General features: G+C 37.2%; 1 non-coding gene across 1 annotated transcript; it reads right to left on the bottom strand.

Moving 5' to 3' along the window:
* Positions 1-5,235: 5,235 nt before the first annotated feature.
* Positions 5,236-5,342, bottom strand: LOC140857619 (small nucleolar RNA R71). The gene has a single exon (XR_012141111.1). It is a non-coding gene; the product is annotated as a small nucleolar RNA R71 (small nucleolar RNA).
* Between the last annotated feature and the right edge of the window lie 11,665 nt (positions 5,343-17,007).

The raw sequence follows: 17,007 nt of genomic DNA, 5'->3' as shown, positions 1-17,007 counted from the left end.
TAATGGTGCAGGTACATTGGGCTCCGAATATGATCTAATCTTATCAGACTCAGGTTCAGCTATTGGTGTCGGTCCTTCTACCTGTTGAACTTCATCAAGTTCAATCTTAGAGGCAACGGTTCCTTCACCAAGGAACTCCTTTTCTAAAAAGATTGCCTTAAGGCTGACGAACAACTTTTGTTCATCAGCATGGTAGAAAAAATATCCTTTTGTCTCTTTGGGGTACCCTATGAATGAGCATTTGTCAGACCTAGGTCCAAGTTTGTCTATGACTAATCGTTTGACATAGGCCAGGCACCTTCAGACCCTAAGGTGTGAAAGTGCTGGCTTACGTCCCATCCATATCTCATATGGAGTCTTAATTACAGACTTACTTGGAACCCTATTTAACAGATAACAGGCCGATTCGAGTACATATCCCCAGAAGGATATCGGCAAGCTAGCAAAACCCATCATGGATCGGACCATGTCTAACAGAGTCCGATTCCTCCTTTTAGACACACCATTATGCTGTGGTGTTCCTGGAGGAGTCCATTGGGAGAGAATCCCATTTTCTCCTAGATATGTGAGAAATTTACTAGAAAGGTATTCTCCTCCTCAATCAGATCGAAGAGTTTTAATACTCTTCCCAGTTTATTTTTCTACTTCACTTCGAAATTGTTTGAACATTTCAAATGAATCCGACTTATGTTTTATCAGATAGACATATCCATATCGGGATAGGTCATCCGTGAAAGTTATGAAGTAGAAATATCCACCTCTAGCACTGGTGCTCATGGGCCCGCATACATCAGTATGTACTAGGCCCAAGAGCTCAGTAGCTCTCTCACCTTTTCCAGTAAAAGGTGACTTGGTCATTTTATCAAAAAGACAGGACTCACAGGTTGGAAGTGATTCACAATCACTGACTTCGAGGATTTTCTCTTGAGTCAACCTGTTTATTCTGTTCTTGTTTACATGACCTAGCCTACAATACTATAAGTAGATATCTGACACACTATCTAATCTAGGGTGCTTGCCAGTAGAATAGACTCTTATCAGGCTTGATCTTTTTGGTCTGGCTCTGCACTGATGTCCCAGCCAGAACTTGCACCTTCTTCACTTTCTTCTTCTTGTTCTTCTTCCCTTTCTTAAAAGGTCGAGAACCAGAAGACGAACCTCCCACTAAGTTCACCGACTCCTTGTGAAGTTGGTGATCCTTCTCAAAGTTCTGAAGCAACCCCAGTAACCCGTGGTAGTTCTCTTCAGGCTTTGTCATTCTATAATGAGTGAGGAATGGGAGATAAGACTTGGGCAGCAAGTTCAGTATTGCATCTTTCCCAAGCTGCTCATGCAAGGGAAAGCCGAGCTTGCTCAATCGTTCCATCAGCTCGATCATGTACAATACATGATCAGTGACAGAGGCACCATCCCGTATTTTGGTGTTGAAGATGGCACAACTAGTCTTGTGCCTCTCTACATCATCGGGTGTGCCAAAGGCATCCTCCAACACTTGAAGCATGTCCTTTGGCTTAGCCGTCTCGAATCTGCGACTGAACTTGTCGCTCATGGTAGCCAGCATGATATAGCGCACCGTGGTCCGATCACTGAGCCACTTCTGGTAAGTGTCTCTGACTGTTCCACGTGCATTGACAGCTGGCTCCTCAAGTGCAGGATCCATTATCACATATAGGATCCGTTCATGCTTCAGGACTATCTTCAACTTTTGGTACCAGCTACCAAAGTTGGATCCCACCAACTTATCATTGTCCAACAATGATCGGAGCAATAGGGAAGTGGCCATATTTGCACAAAGGAGAACCATAACCTAATTAGTAATTGATTCATTAAACCTAAAAATTTGGACTTTAATCAAAAGGTTTCTCCCACTATTTTATTCGAATTGGTAGCCTCTACCTCCAATTCGAAGAATTACCCTAATTCCTTAACGGGTACTAGAATCTACTTAGACCGCACACAAGCCCAACTTTGGCTGGCCAACCCATGTACATCTAAGGGTAGGTTCATAACCAATTATTTCTCTAAATAATTTTTAGTAATTTTAATTTTGCCCCAGAAACCTAATCAGTAGGCTTTGGCCTCCACTGTAAGGATCCGATTAGGTCCAACCATTAACATGATCATACTTGGTGTATTTAACCAACGAATGATTAAGCCCAACTTTGGTTGGCTCACTGATTTATGTCACAAATTGACATAAAAAGTATCAATTAATATCTAAATTATCTAACTTTATTAAAAAATTGATACTTATTATTATATTTTGTAGAAGAAGAGGTCATCAATAGAAAGAACAAGGAAAGAGGATTCCAACGGCGCAAATTTTACGCAAAACGGAGTTAAATTGATCCAAGATTGAAGAATGAAGAAAGAAGACTCAATTGGGTCAAATCCGAGTCAAATCAGGTCAAAATTGGTCAAAAATCAACTGATTTGGTGATCTGGTTAGCCGCCTGGTCCACAGCAACAGGCGCCTGGACCATGGACCCATCGACGCACCATAAACCAGCCAATCAGCGAGTCTCGGCTCACCGCAACGCATCGCGAGCCCGATCCACGATCGCGGTCCAGGGCTCATGAGGAGAGAGAAGAAGGTCCGAAGGGCAACCTGATAACTTCATATCACTCGATGGTCCGATCTTCTCTGATCAAGATCCAACGCTCTACATTTTTGCGCCATCGGACGGCCACCATCGCAGCCGGTCAAGATCCAACCGTAATCAAGGCAATTGCAAGAATCAATAAACACTAAGACAACACGGGATCCTTCTGCAGTGCGATCCAACGGCAGCGCTTCATCCAGATCGTGATCCGACGGCCCAGAATCGCTTCCGGCTTGATTTATTAGATGAATTGGGTCCTTTAAATGAAAATCGGATGGCTGAAATAATTTCTAGGGTTTCTTGATGGATTTAAGTGCTTTTTGAGCGAGATTTGAGCCCCTAAACCCCCCTAACAGCCCTCTAAAACCTCTTAGTCTCACATCTAAAGTTTTGAAAACCTTATAACCCCAAATGCCTATAAAAACCCCCCAAAGGCCCTTGTTTTAGGGATTCTTGCCTTCCGATCAAGCTTGTAACCCTAGATAGTGGGGTTTTTAGCTTTCTTCTCAAGCCTCGAGCTTTGAAGTTTTTGTAATAATTTTTTTTTTAAATAAAATTTTATTTTTATGCAATTTTATCTCTTTACATTATGTAATTTATTTTTCTTACAATTAGGATAGTTTAATTTATGTAATTTAATTTTATGTAATTAGGTTAGTTTAAATTATGCAGTTTAAATTTATGCAATTAGGATAATTTAATTTATGAAATTAGGATAGTTTATTTTTTTGCATTTAAATTTTGCAAGTAGATTTAGATCATGTCTAGCTAAGCATCCCTTCTAGGGTTTGCGATGAAGCTAGATCATGAGTAGGGGTTTTACATAGGGTTCTTTCTTTTTCTTAGGGTTTCTTTTTCTTCCTCTTTTGCCAAGAATTTTTGATGAACTATAGTTGGGTCAGAGTCCCTTCATAGTTCATGCTTGATTCAGTGCATAGGAGGAGAAAATCCTAAGGGATCCTAATTACTACTCCCCTGTAAAGAATCTTGATGGGTTATCGTTGGGTCTTAGTCCCTTCATAATCTATGCTTGGGAAAGACAAGAGGAGTAGTCGTTAGGATCAATAAGAAAAATTCTAGGTAGAATTCCCTAATCTAGATCTAGTAGATTCAAAAACCCTAGATCCTTAGTCTTATTGTCTTTAGCAAACAACTTTCAACTTTCGATTTTCATTAAAGCTCGCTTGAGCATAGATTTGAAAATCATTTTTAAACCAAGTCTCTGTGGGATCGACCCGTACTCGCTGGTCATGCTACTCTGCACACTATGCGCTTGCGATTTTATTTACAAATTTTAAAATTTGAACATCAAGTTTTTGGCACCATTGCCGGGGATTTGGCATTTTAAATTGTTTTCAAATATTTGTTCTTCATGCTTTATAACTCTCTTTCTTTTTTCTTTAGGTTTCTAGATTTAGTTGGTGATTGCTGAAAAACTCAGGTATGCTTCTAATTTTTTTTTTATTATTTTTAGTTAATTACTTTTCCTTTTAGACCTAATCATTTGAATTTACTTAATCACAAAAAAAAAAAAATTTAAATTAAAATCTTTTACATTCTTGGTCATCTTGTTTATTTGCATTTGCATTTTCATAATTAATCTAAGGGCATCAACCCATTAACAAGATAAGGTGGGGATTTCATTACCCTTCCTTAGCCCAAAAACCATCTCCATCATATTGCATTACCTAGACCTTTAATCTTAAAATCAATTAGATGTCAACCTTAAGGAATTCGAGCTCAATAGGACAAGGAACCCTAAGAGTTCTACCAAGTTTGAGTTGTTTGATTAGTTGGTGTCTAGGCAAGTCCCTGAGGGTGGTTTGTTAAATCAGTTCAGTTGCTGGCCTGGCCAACTCATTTGGTGTCTAGAAAGGCAACGATGAGGGAACCTCCCACCTCTTATACTTATCTGGCTAACTAGTTGATCAATCTCCACTTGGAAGGCTTGAAGGGTCATCTTGGAATAGTTAGGAGCTGTCTAGATTTAGGTTAACCCTAGGATAGATTGAGTTTAATTTATTGTTTCACTTGTTTGAAAAATAAAAAAAATTTATTAAAATTTAAATTAATTTGGTTACTTTTCTTTAGATTTAGGACTCCTTAGGATCTTTTCTTTAGAACTTTTTCTCTTTTCTTTCTTTTTCTTATACATAAAAATTTTATAAAAAAAAATTATATAAACATCGAGAACCGTACACCTCGTGTGTGGAGAAGAGTGTCGGGTCGTCTAGTTAGAATTGAGTCAATTCCTGTTGTTCCAATGGCTGAACCAATCCAACCCATGACCCTTAAGGATTTGTGTTATCCAGTTGGCTCCATCCAACCATCTTGTATCAGGTTGCCACAACCCACAGCTAACAATTTTGAAATCAAACCTCAAATCATAAATATGCTTCCAAAATTCACAGGATTAGAGGATGCTTATATATTTATTAGAGAATTTGAGGAGGTATGTGCAATCATAAAACTGCAATTAACAGAGGATGAGGTCAAACTTAGATTAATCAACTTTGCCCTTAAGGATAATGCTAAGAAGTAGCTTTATAGTCTGCCAAACCATTCTGTCACTATCTGGGAGGGCTTTGTGAGAATATTTTTGAAAAAGTATTTCCCCCATCATAAAACAGCTAGGATTAGGAATGAAATAAATCAATTTTATCAACTAGCTGGTGAATCATTTTGGAAGTACTTTGATCGTTTCAAGAATCTTTTGATCCAATGCCCACACCATGGAATAGAAACTTGGAGACTATGCCAGATCATCTATGAGGGGTTAGATTCAAACTCAAGAACCATGCTAGAGTCCATGTGCCAAGGCCAATTTATAGACAAAGAAACTACTGAAGCTTGGCAATTCTTAGAAGACCTAGTCGAGAAAAATTTATAGTGGGAAACAACTAGGGAACCTGATAAAGCTACACCTTCAAGAGGAGGAATGCATCAAATTCAACCAACCCTAGCATCAGAGGCCAAGATTGCAACCTTAACACGTAGATTGAAAGCCTTAGAATTACAGAGACCAGCCAATGTAAATCAAATATCTGCACCCATGTGTAAAGGGTGCAATGCACCAGACCATGTCTTAGAAGAATGTTCCTACTCGAATGAGTGTGCACAGGTGAATGCCACCTATCAAGGACCATTGAACAATCCTTATGCACCCACATATAACCCAGGTTGGAGAAATCACCCGAATTTTTCATGGTCCCAGAATCCTAATGTAGGCAATCCAAATTTCAATCAGCAAAATCTAAGGTCCAACCCAGTGATGAACAACCCCAGGCTTCCATGATAATGACAAGAAAATTACCTCTTTAGAGAAAAGCCTAGAAGCCATGATGAAGACACATACCAGCTTTATGCAAACCATGGGTAAACTCATAAATAATAACACCCAAGCTATAGCCCGTCTGGAAATGCAAGTAAGTCAGCTGGCTTCGACCATTAGTGAACGAGAACATGGTAGGTTACCTAGCCAACCTGAGCCAAATCCTAGGAACCAAAATGGTCCACGACCCCAACAAGGAAACGAAGTTAATGGTGTAAATTCCATTCATACCTTAAGATCGGGAAAACAAATAGACAATAAGGTAGTTGCACTTGATGATATAGAGGACTCATCTGTCGAGTCACCTTCTAAAACTACTACCTTTCAACCTCAAGCACCAGAAACTGAAAATTCACCTAGTCCAGTACTTAAAAGTCCTAGAGCTCCTTTTCCAAATAGACTGAAATCCAATAAATCTGAACATTTAGACAAAATTTTAGAGATATTTAAACAAGTCCAAGTTAATATTCCTCTTTTAGATATAATCCATCAGGTTCCAACTTATGTCAAATTTTTAAAAGATCTTTGCACTAGGAAAAGGACCACTAATGTACCAAAGAAAATATTTTTGGCTGCAAGTGTCAGTTCATACCTATCTAGCCATGTGCCAATTAAATATAAGGACCCTGGAGCTCCAACAATTTCTTGTGTTATTGGAGAAACCAATATAAAAAAGGCCTTGCTAGATCTAGGAGCTAGTGTGAATATCCTTCCATATTCGGTGTATGAGCAACTAGGATTAGAAAAACTTCAACCTACTGGGATCACATTATAGTTAGCCGATAGATCTCTCAGGATCCCTAAGGGAATGGTCGAGGATGTTCTAATAAAGGTTGAAAATTTTATTTTCCCTATAGATTTTATTGTTTTAGAGACTGAGCCAGTTGCGAATCCTAAAGAACATATACCTGTCATTTTAGGAAGACCATTCTTAGCTACGGCCAATGCTGAAATCAATTGTCGAAATGGTCTAATGAAGTTATCCTTTGGGAATATGACCATTGAGCTTAATGTTTTTAACTTAGAACAGGAATCCTCTTCTCATGCTGATGTCAATGTAGTCCAAGATGGTATTTATGAATCCATTGACATTAGTGATGATGAAGTCGACCTAGAGTCTAACCCCTGGTTAATCCATGAGTCTGAGGATGTTAATGAAATACTTAAAGAAAATCAGATTAATCAAGAATCGACACTTTCTACTGAACCAATCATTGAGATGGTAAAATCATCACCTAAACCATCGATAGAGGAAGCACCCATTTTAGAACTGAAACCCCTCCCAGAACATCTCAAGTATGCATATCTAGGACCCAAAGAAACTTTGCCTGTAATTATTGCATCAAACCTAGATCCCAAGCAAGAGGAGGAGTTAGTGTCAGTTCTAAAAGCAAATCAAGAAGCAATAGGTTGGACCATAGCAGATATCAAAGGAATAAGTCCTTCTATAGTTCAACATAGAATATACTTAGAGGAAGAGGCTAAACCAACAAGAGAAGCCCAAAGAAGGCTTAATCCAGCTATGAAGGATGTAGTTAAAAAGGAGATTCTGAAACTCCTAGATAGTGGAATAATTTATCCTATTTCTGATAGCTCTTGGGTAAGCCCAGTTCAAGTAGTACCCAAGAAATCTGGGGTAACAGTGGTCCAAAATGATGCAAATGAACTTATCCCAACTAGGACCCAAACGGGATGGAGGGTCTGTATAGACTATAGAAAGTTGAATGCTGCGACAAGGAAAGATCACTTTCCTTTGCCATTTATTGATCAAATGTTGGAAAGACTAGCCGGATAAGAGTTTTACTGTTTTCTTGATGGATACTCCGGTTACAACCAGATCCCCATAGCCGCTGAAGATCAAGAAAAGACTACATTCACCTGTCCATTTGGTACTTTTGCCTATAGACGAATGCCCTTTGGACTATGTAATGCACCGGCAACCTTCCAGAGATGCATGATCAGCATGTTTTCAGATATGATAGAATGATTTCTAAAAATTTTTATGGATGACTTTTCTATTTTTGGCCTAACCTTCTCCGAGTGTCTGAATCACCTGCAATTAGTTTTAGAACGATGTAAGGAGAAGCACTTAGTTCTCAACTGGGAAAAATATCAGTTTATGGTCAAACAGGGAATAGTTCTTGGCCATGTCATTTCTAAAAAGGGGATTGAAGTAGACAAGGCTAAAATAGATCTAATTGCAAGTCTTCCACCACCTAAATCTGTGAAAGAAATACGTTCACTTTTAGGTCATGCTGGATTCTATAGAAGGTTTATTGCCAACTTTAGCAAAGTAGCACGTCCACTGACTAATCTTTTGGCAAAGGATACCAAATTTGAATTTATTCATGAGTGCTTGGAATCTTTTGAATTTCTAAAAAAAGTACTTGTATCAGCTCCAATCATTCATCCTCCTGTCTGATCTGAACCATTTGAATTAATGTGTGATGCGTCCGATCATGTTGTGGGTGCAATCTTAGGTCAACGGATAAATAAGCTGCCTAGAGTGATATATTATGCAAGTAAAATCTTAAATGATGCACAGCTTAACTACACCACAACTGAGAAAGAGTTCCTTGCCGTTGTCTTTGCTTTAGAGAAATTTAGATCTTATTTGGTTGGGACCCACACCATTATTTACACCGATCACTCAGCCATTAGACATCTCCTAGCAAAGAAGGATGCCAAGGCACGCTTAATCAGATGGATTTTGCTCCTTCAAGAATTTGACCTAGAAATTAGGGATAAGAAAGGCACTGAGAACGTTGTAGCAGATCATTTGTCCCAAATTTCAGTCACACCATCTAGTGAACCACCCATCAATGAATCTTTCCCAGATGAGCAACTCATGTCTATGTCTACTGAACCTTGGTTTGCTGATATTGTAAATTATTTAGCCATAGGTAAGATACCTTCTCATTGGACTAAGCAGGATAAATATAAATTCTTTGCCCAAGTAAAGTATTTCATTTGGGATGATCCTTATCTTTTTAAACAATGTCCTGATCATATTATTAGAAGGTGTATCCCAGATAACGAAGTCATGAATATTTTATCTTTTTGTCATGATCAAGCATGTGGGGGTCACTTCGCGTCTAAGAAAACTGCTGCTAAGGTTCTCCAATATGGTTTTTATTGGCCCAATTTGTTTAAGGATGCTCATGAATATTGTAAAAGTTGTACTTAATGTCAGAAAATGGGTCGAATCACCAAGCTACACATGATGCCACTCAACCCAATCTTGGTAATTGAAATTTTTGATGTTTGGGGGATCGATTTCATGGGACCATTTCCAAATTTCTTTGAAAATGAATATATTCTAGTAGGAGTTGATTATGTTTCAAAATGGGTAGAAGCAATTGCATGTAGAACACCCGATAGCAAAATGGTCATTAAGTTTCTTAAAGAAAATATTCTCTCCCGTTTCGGTATTCCTAGGGCAATCATTAGTGATCGGGGAACCCATTTTTGTAACCGAACTTTTGCAACATTAATGAAAAAGTATAATGTCACCCACAAATTGGCCACACCATATCATCCTCAAACCAGTGGACAAGTTGAAGTGTCAAACCGACAAATCAAACAGATCCTGAAAAAAATTGTTAGTGCCAATAGAAAGGATTGATCTTTGAAATTAATTGATGCACTTTGAGCATACCGAACCGCTTTCAAGACCAATCTAGGAATGTCTCCTTATAGGATTGTGTTTGGTAAACCATGTCACTTGCCTATTGAGATAGAACACAAAGCCATGTGGGCTATCAAACAACTAAATACAAATTTGAACGACGCTGGAAACCATAGGAAGCTTCAGTTGAATGAATTAGAAGAACCTAGAAATGAAGCCTATGAAAATGCAAGGATATACAAGGAACGAACCAAAGCATTTCATGATCAATCAATTATGAGAAAAACTTTCAATATCGGACAAAAGGTGCTCTTATATAAATCTAGATTACATCTGTTTCCAAGAAAGCTTAGGTCTAGATGGACATGACCATTTTTAGTAAAGGAAGTCTTTTCACACGGAGCTGTTGAGATAGAAAACCCAAGTAATGGTGTTATCTTTAAAGTTAATGGTCAACGATTAAAACCATTCTTGGAATTACCTGTCGAGACTGTTGAAGATGCCATGGTTCTTTATGAACCAACTTATTCTGATTAAATTGCTTCGAGATTTGGTCTGGCTGAAGACATAAAACTTAGCACTTCTGGGAGGCAACCCAGCTTATTTAATTTCTAATGCTTTCTTTGTTTTCAGTTTGCTTAGGACAAATAAATTAGATAAACTCCATTGGGGATAATGTCGATCAAGTTGGGGGGAGAGCTTGAACAAAATCAGGTGTTATCATTTCCTTTTCTTTCCACTATGAGTTATTTCTTGCATTTAATATATTAAAAAAAAAATTTGAAATAAATTAATCTAGAAAAAAAATAAGAGTAAGTTAGAAAGTATTTGCTAATAAATGTAGTGAGTCACGGAGAAGATTAGCTGGTTAGACTCTTGGTGGCCTAGGTCATTTAAAGACTATTAGCACTTCCAATTGCACATGCACACTAACAAGGTAAAGTAGGTGTTAATTGTAAGGCCAATTAAAGATTTGAGTATTATTTAAATTAGATAATTTTCTCTACACCCCAATTGAAGAAATTTGAATTTAAGGAAAGAGCTACCTGTCTGAAATAAAATGCAAAACACAGAGTAAATGTGGATTGCCCTAAGCCTAGTAACCGGGTCTCTTCACCTAAGTCAAGTGTTGAGATTTGCGTCAAACGGTGGTGGGAAGGCCAGGATGCTCAGCAAAAAAAAAAAAAAAATAGTGTGAAAGCTACCTTAGTTCTTTGTTTAATCTGGGGTGTATAGAAAATTAATCGAACTAAGTTATGAAAAATGATACAATTGGCCTGTACAAGTTAATACTGAAATACTAAGTTAGTTATCACTCACACAAGTGCTATAAAACTTTAAGTATACTCTAAGAAAGCTCCTAAGTAAACTGACTACCGATTCTAATTCGAAGCTCATTACTTAGTAATACTAGAAAACTTTTTGAATTTCGATCTTAAATTAATTTGCAAAAAAAGGATCTTTTTGGAATATGATCTTATTTTGGTACATTGCTAAGGGACTAGCAATGATTAAGTTGGGGGGTGTGATTTATGTCACAAATTGACATAAAAAGTATCAATTAATATCTAAATTATCTAACTTTATTAAGAAATTGATACTTGTTATTATATTTTGCAGAAGAAGAGGCCATCAATAGAAAGAACAAGGAAAGAGGATTCCAACGGCATAAATTTTATGCAAAATGGAGTTAAATTGACCCAGAAATTGAAGAATGAAGAAAGAAGACTCAATTGGGTCAAACCCGAGTCAAATCAGGTCAAAATTGGTCAAAAATCAACTGATTTGGTGATCTGGTTAGCCGCCTGGTCCACAGCAACAGGCACCTGGACCATGGACCCATCGGCGCACCATAAACCAGCCAATCAGCGAGTCTCGGCTCTCCGCAACGCATCGCGAGCCCGATCCACGTGCGCGGTCCAGGGCTCATGAGGAGAGAGAAGAAGGGCCGAAGGGCAACCTGGTAACTTCACATCACTCGATGGTCCGATCTTCTCTGATCAAGATCCAATGCTCCATATTTTTGCGCCATCGGATGGCCACCATTGCAGCCGGTCAAGATCCAACCGTAATCAAGATAATTACAAGAATCAATAAACACTAGGACAACACGGGATCCTTCTGCAGCGCGATCCAACGGCAGCGCTTCACCCAGATCATGATCCGACGGCCCAGAATCGCTTCCGACTTGATTTATTAGATGAATTGGGTCCTTTAAATAAAGATCGGATGGCTGAAACAATTTTTAGGGTTTCTTGATGGATTTAAGTGCTTTTTGAGCGAAATTTGAGCCCCTAAACCCCCTTAACAGCCCTCTAAAATCTCTTAGTCCCATATCTAAAGTTTTAAAAACCTTATAACCCCCAAATTCCTATAAAAAGTCCCCAAAGGCCCTTGTTTTAGAGATTCTTGCCTTCCGATCAAGCTTGTAACCCTAGATAGTGGGGTTTTTAGCTTTCTTCTCAAGCCTCGAGCTTTGAAATTTTTGTAATAATTTTTTTTTATATAAAATCTTATTTTTATGCAATTTTATCTCTTTACATTATGCAATTTATTTTTCTTGCAATTAGGATAGTTTAATTTATGCAATTTAATTTTATGCAATTAGGTTAGTTTAAATTATGCAGTTTAAATTTATGCAATTAGGATAGTTTAATTTATGAAATTAGGGTAGTTTATTTTTCTGCATTTAAATTTTGCAAGTAGATTTAGATCATGTCTAGCTAAGCATCCCTTCTAGGGTTTGCGATGAAGCTAGATCATAAGTAGGGGTTTTACATAGGGTTCTTTCTTTTTCTTAGGGTTTCTTTTTCTTCCTCTTTTGCCAAGAATTTTTGATGAACTACAGTTGGATCAGAGTCCCTTCATAGTTCATGCTTGATTCAGTGCATAGGAGGAGAAAACCCTAAGGGATCCTAGTTACTACACCCCTGTAAAGAATCTTGATGGGTTATCGTTGGGTCTTAGTCCCTTCATAATCTATGCTTGGGAAAGACAAGAGGAGTAGTCGTTAGGATCAATAAAAAAAATTCTAGGTAGAATTTCCTAATCTAGATCTAGTGGATTCAAAAACCCTAAATCCTTAGTCTTATTGTCTTTAGCAAACAACTTTCGACTTTCGATTTTCGTTAAAGCTCGCTTGAGCATAGATTTGAAAATTATTTTTAAACCAAATCTCTGTGGGATCGACCCGTACTCGTTGGTCGTGCTACTCTGCACACTGTGCACTTGCGATTTTATTTACAAATTTTAAAATTTGAACATCACTCACCTAACCACCATTAGAGAGATACTTCCAAGTCGTCATATGATGAGTGATAATTCCATTAGTCAACAAGCACCAGGCCTTTGGGTCTGCAATGATTATTGAGTTCATGGACTCATTATCAAACACCTTAATGGGAGGCTATGACTCAGTTATCTCCATAACTTTATCATTTTAAGGACCTAATAAATTTAGAGAATTTAAATAATATAGAGGATGAGGTCAGATGAACCAGCTTATCGTGATCCTCCCACTGGCTTCACCAAGTCAGCTTAAGGAAGACCATTAAAAGGGCTGGTCTAGGAGCACCTAAATCAGTCACACTGATTTACCTATCTAACATGGGTCAGCTCGAATAGTCAAGTGATCCGATCAAAACATAATTTCACCAAGAGGCCAGGTAAGTTCGATCAGTGGGACGGTCTGCCAAAGCTTGCCTTAGACACCATCAAAAATGGCCAGGTAAGCGGGCTCCCAATTAAAAACCACTGGTCTGGTTTACCTTAGACACCAACTGGTTTAATTAGTTTCGATTAGATCAACCTAATAGTTCGTGCTAGACCGCTTAGCCAAGAATCAAGTCCATTTGATTCTCGTTAAAGACATGGACTTGACCAACTACAACTATTGTAATTGATCTAGAGAATCCTTGACCTAATCTAAGATAATAATTGATTAGATTTAGTCAATTCTCTAATTAAGTCCATCTTTAATCTAACCATAGGTCTAACCCAATTAATGGACCTAATTCTCACTAACCCATTAACCCAATGTGTTATGGTTTGTGTCTTAGGTTCTTCAATTCACAATCCTAGAACCTAATCAAACAACTTCTTAATTCTTAATTAAGTTTTGGGCTGAGGGTTGGGTTCGGCTTTTTCAAAAAATAATTTTTATATTTGTAAAATAATTTTACAATATAATTCTACCAACCATATTGCATGTTTGATTCATAATCAAGATGTAAGTGAAATAAACATGAAATTACTTTAGATCTAATCTAAACAGGTTCATGTAATTGAAATAATTTTAACTTTAAATAATTTCTTTGCACAAAAATTATTAACAAAGAGATTTTATTTTAGATTTAAATATATTTTAAATCTAATAAATCATAAATTTAATCTAGATCATATCTAACAAATTTAGGATTAAAGATAGATCTACACAAACTAGGACAACCTTTGCACTGTAAGGGGTAAACCTTACAGTAGGACAACCTTATAGTTCGTGATTGATCTAAAATTTTAATTTCAGATTTAAAAATTAGATTATAAATTAGATCTAATCTAAGAAATAATCTAAGCATGTATAAATAATCATGTAATAAAGAACCTGGCTCTGATACCAATTGTAGGAACCAGATCTAGGGTTTCAGAGTTAGATCTTGAAACTTTTTCAAGATCATACAGCGGAAGACTTAAGTAAATCAAAATTTATTTATTAAAATCAGAGAATCTCTAGATCTAATATCCTATTATATGATTATTATATAGCATTAAATCATAAATTAAAATATATAAATATAGCATGAACTACATGTTGATCATATCAACATGTTTCTATACTACATCTAATGTATGTATTAAACAATAGATCAGATCTATTACCTTGCAAGTTAGACATTCTAACCTCGCTGATCTGGGCTTGAGGATGATGTTGCAAGCCGTACATATGTCCGGCCTCTAGGAGTCATCCACACGAGCCCACGAATCTCGATCAGAAGTCCTGCTTCTGGAAATCAGCACAGTATGCTAGTACTGCGCTGATCCTTCTTTGATGGTTGATCAGGTGCCTCCTTCTTCTTGATTTGGACTCTTTCAAAGATGGAAAGTAAAAGGAGGAGTTTAGATCTGAGATGCTCTTAGAAAACTCAAGATGGAGGGAGGAAAGATATGAAAACAAAAAACCCCAGAAGAAGACCCTCTTCTTCTTCTCATTTTTCTCTCTAGACATCCTAACTTATTTCTTTTATATCTCTACGACCTGAAGGTTTTTCTCTCTAATTTTTGAATGCTCAAAGGTATCTCAAATATCTATCTTCTTCAAAAATTTCATGAAGAAACTCATTTTATACAGAGAGATATGATGGAGTCCTTGTCTAGGTCAAATACCTAGTCAAGGCTTATCCAAACATGGCAAGTTAAGGGGTGCCCAACTCTTGAGCACCTCCTCCTTATTTTCATGCATGGATCACCAGAAAAGAGTGCATAATATATACCATAAAATCCATGAAAATTTCAAAAAAAAATTGGATAAATTCGATGCAAAATTGAAAGAGTTTTGGATTTCTAAAACTCTATCTCACAGAATTCGAAATCCAAACTTATTCCTTTTAGATTTGATCCAAACCACCTTCCATGTAAGAAAGAAGAGAGGAGACCTTTTGTGAACGTGGGAGAGATCTGGGAGAGGGCTTTTGTTGCACAAAATAAGAGGAGATTGGCGTTGAATGAGAGAGAGGGCATGGGGAAGGCTTATGTGGTGCAAGGTGGAATCCTAGTCTTACTAGGATTCTATCTTATGACTTGTTTTAATTTGGTTTCTCAAACCAAATCAAACCAAAATTAGATCAACCAATTAAAATAGATATTAACCTAATTAAAAACCTAATTTAATTATATTAAATTAGATTTAAATCTAATTTAATTTTTTAATCAAATTAAAAATTAGATTGACCCAAGTCCTAGTTGAACTAGGACTAGTTTTTTTCTTGCACTTGGCTTATCCAATAAACCAATTGGACTTGATCCAATCAAGCCCAAACCAAATCTAATTAAATCATATTTAATTAGAGTTAATCTCAACCCATTGGCTTAATCAAATTAAGCCAATTAACAATCAAATTGCTAATCGATCCTCCTGCAATACTTGCACTGGGTTAAATGTCAATCGTATTGATCATTTAACCCTAGAATGATTCTTAATCGTTGATCAACCATCCGATCAGAATATGAACTCTAATGTGTGTGACCTCATAGGTGTTCTCCTAGATTGATTTTGATGATTACAAAGCAGATTGAAGGGATACAATATTTTAAAATGAAAAAGTCCTTATGCTCTTCAAGGGCAAAATCGTAATTTCACTAAAATCCTGATTTGATAGTACCATTTGGTAGAACAAATGATTTGAAATCTATTGGTGAAAATTTCATTGTGTTTGGACTTATATTTTTGAAGTTATGAAGGTTTGAAGTGCATGAGTCGACTCATGAGTCAACTCATGGCACTGTGAGCTGATTGGCACGCAAAAATTCTCCTTGGCATGCTAGTTTTCTGGCTTGGCACGACCTGTGAGTCGACTCATGAGTCGACCCACAAGGCATGAGTCGACTCATGAGTCGACCCCTGCTAATTTGAGCCAAGAAATTCCAGAAAAGCATTCTCTGGTTTTTGCAACAGAGGTCGACTCATGAGTCGACCCCTGAAGCATGAGTCGACTCATGAGTCGACCCCTGCAACGGGAAATGTCAGCAACGGCTATTTTTTTGCCCATTTTAATTGCCATTTATGCTTCCTAAAAATCCTCTAACGGCTCTTTATCTGCCTAAATTGTTTTCTCTTGCTTCTAATGCCACAAAATGCTTAATTTGATGAAAGAAATTGCAGATTAAATAGCGGATCAAACATGAAATCAAATGTGAAGAGAAAAGGAGAAAAAAAGAGAAGAACAGAAGAGAGGATCCGAAATTTGCAAGAAAAAGCCTGAGATCAACGAAATATCCATAGAGAAAAAGAGAGAGGATCCACAATATACCAGAGAGATTGTGAAAGAGAAAAGGAAGATCTTTCAAGGAGAGAATTCTTCACGCCTATCATTTCAACCTTGATCTAGAGATCGTTCAAAGCTTTCAAGAGATCTTCAATCAACAATCAACCTCTTCTCAAGCGTTCAACCGTTCATTCATCTTGAGAAAATCTGAAAAAGGGGTTCTTCATTTGAGTAAAGCTTTTATTGTTATATTTGCTTATTTAAGGAGCTGTTATTGTATTCATCTGTGCTCTAAATATTCTTACTCTTTGTGAGTTTTTGCTCTTATTTTTGGAGGATTTCCAAAACAAGGAAAGGTTGATCCGAACCTGAAATCGGAGTGTTTTGGGTTTGCTTGTACCCGGGAAACAAGTGTTCTAGCTTGGGATAGCTAGGGTCAGAGTTTCCACGTCTTGTATTCTAGCTTGG

The sequence above is a fragment of the Elaeis guineensis genome, chromosome 4 (genome assembly GCF_000442705.2).
Source record: "Elaeis guineensis isolate ETL-2024a chromosome 4, EG11, whole genome shotgun sequence".
In the NCBI taxonomy this organism is placed as follows: domain Eukaryota; kingdom Viridiplantae; phylum Streptophyta; class Magnoliopsida; order Arecales; family Arecaceae; genus Elaeis; species Elaeis guineensis.
This window is presented reverse-complemented; position numbering and strand designations above follow the sequence as displayed.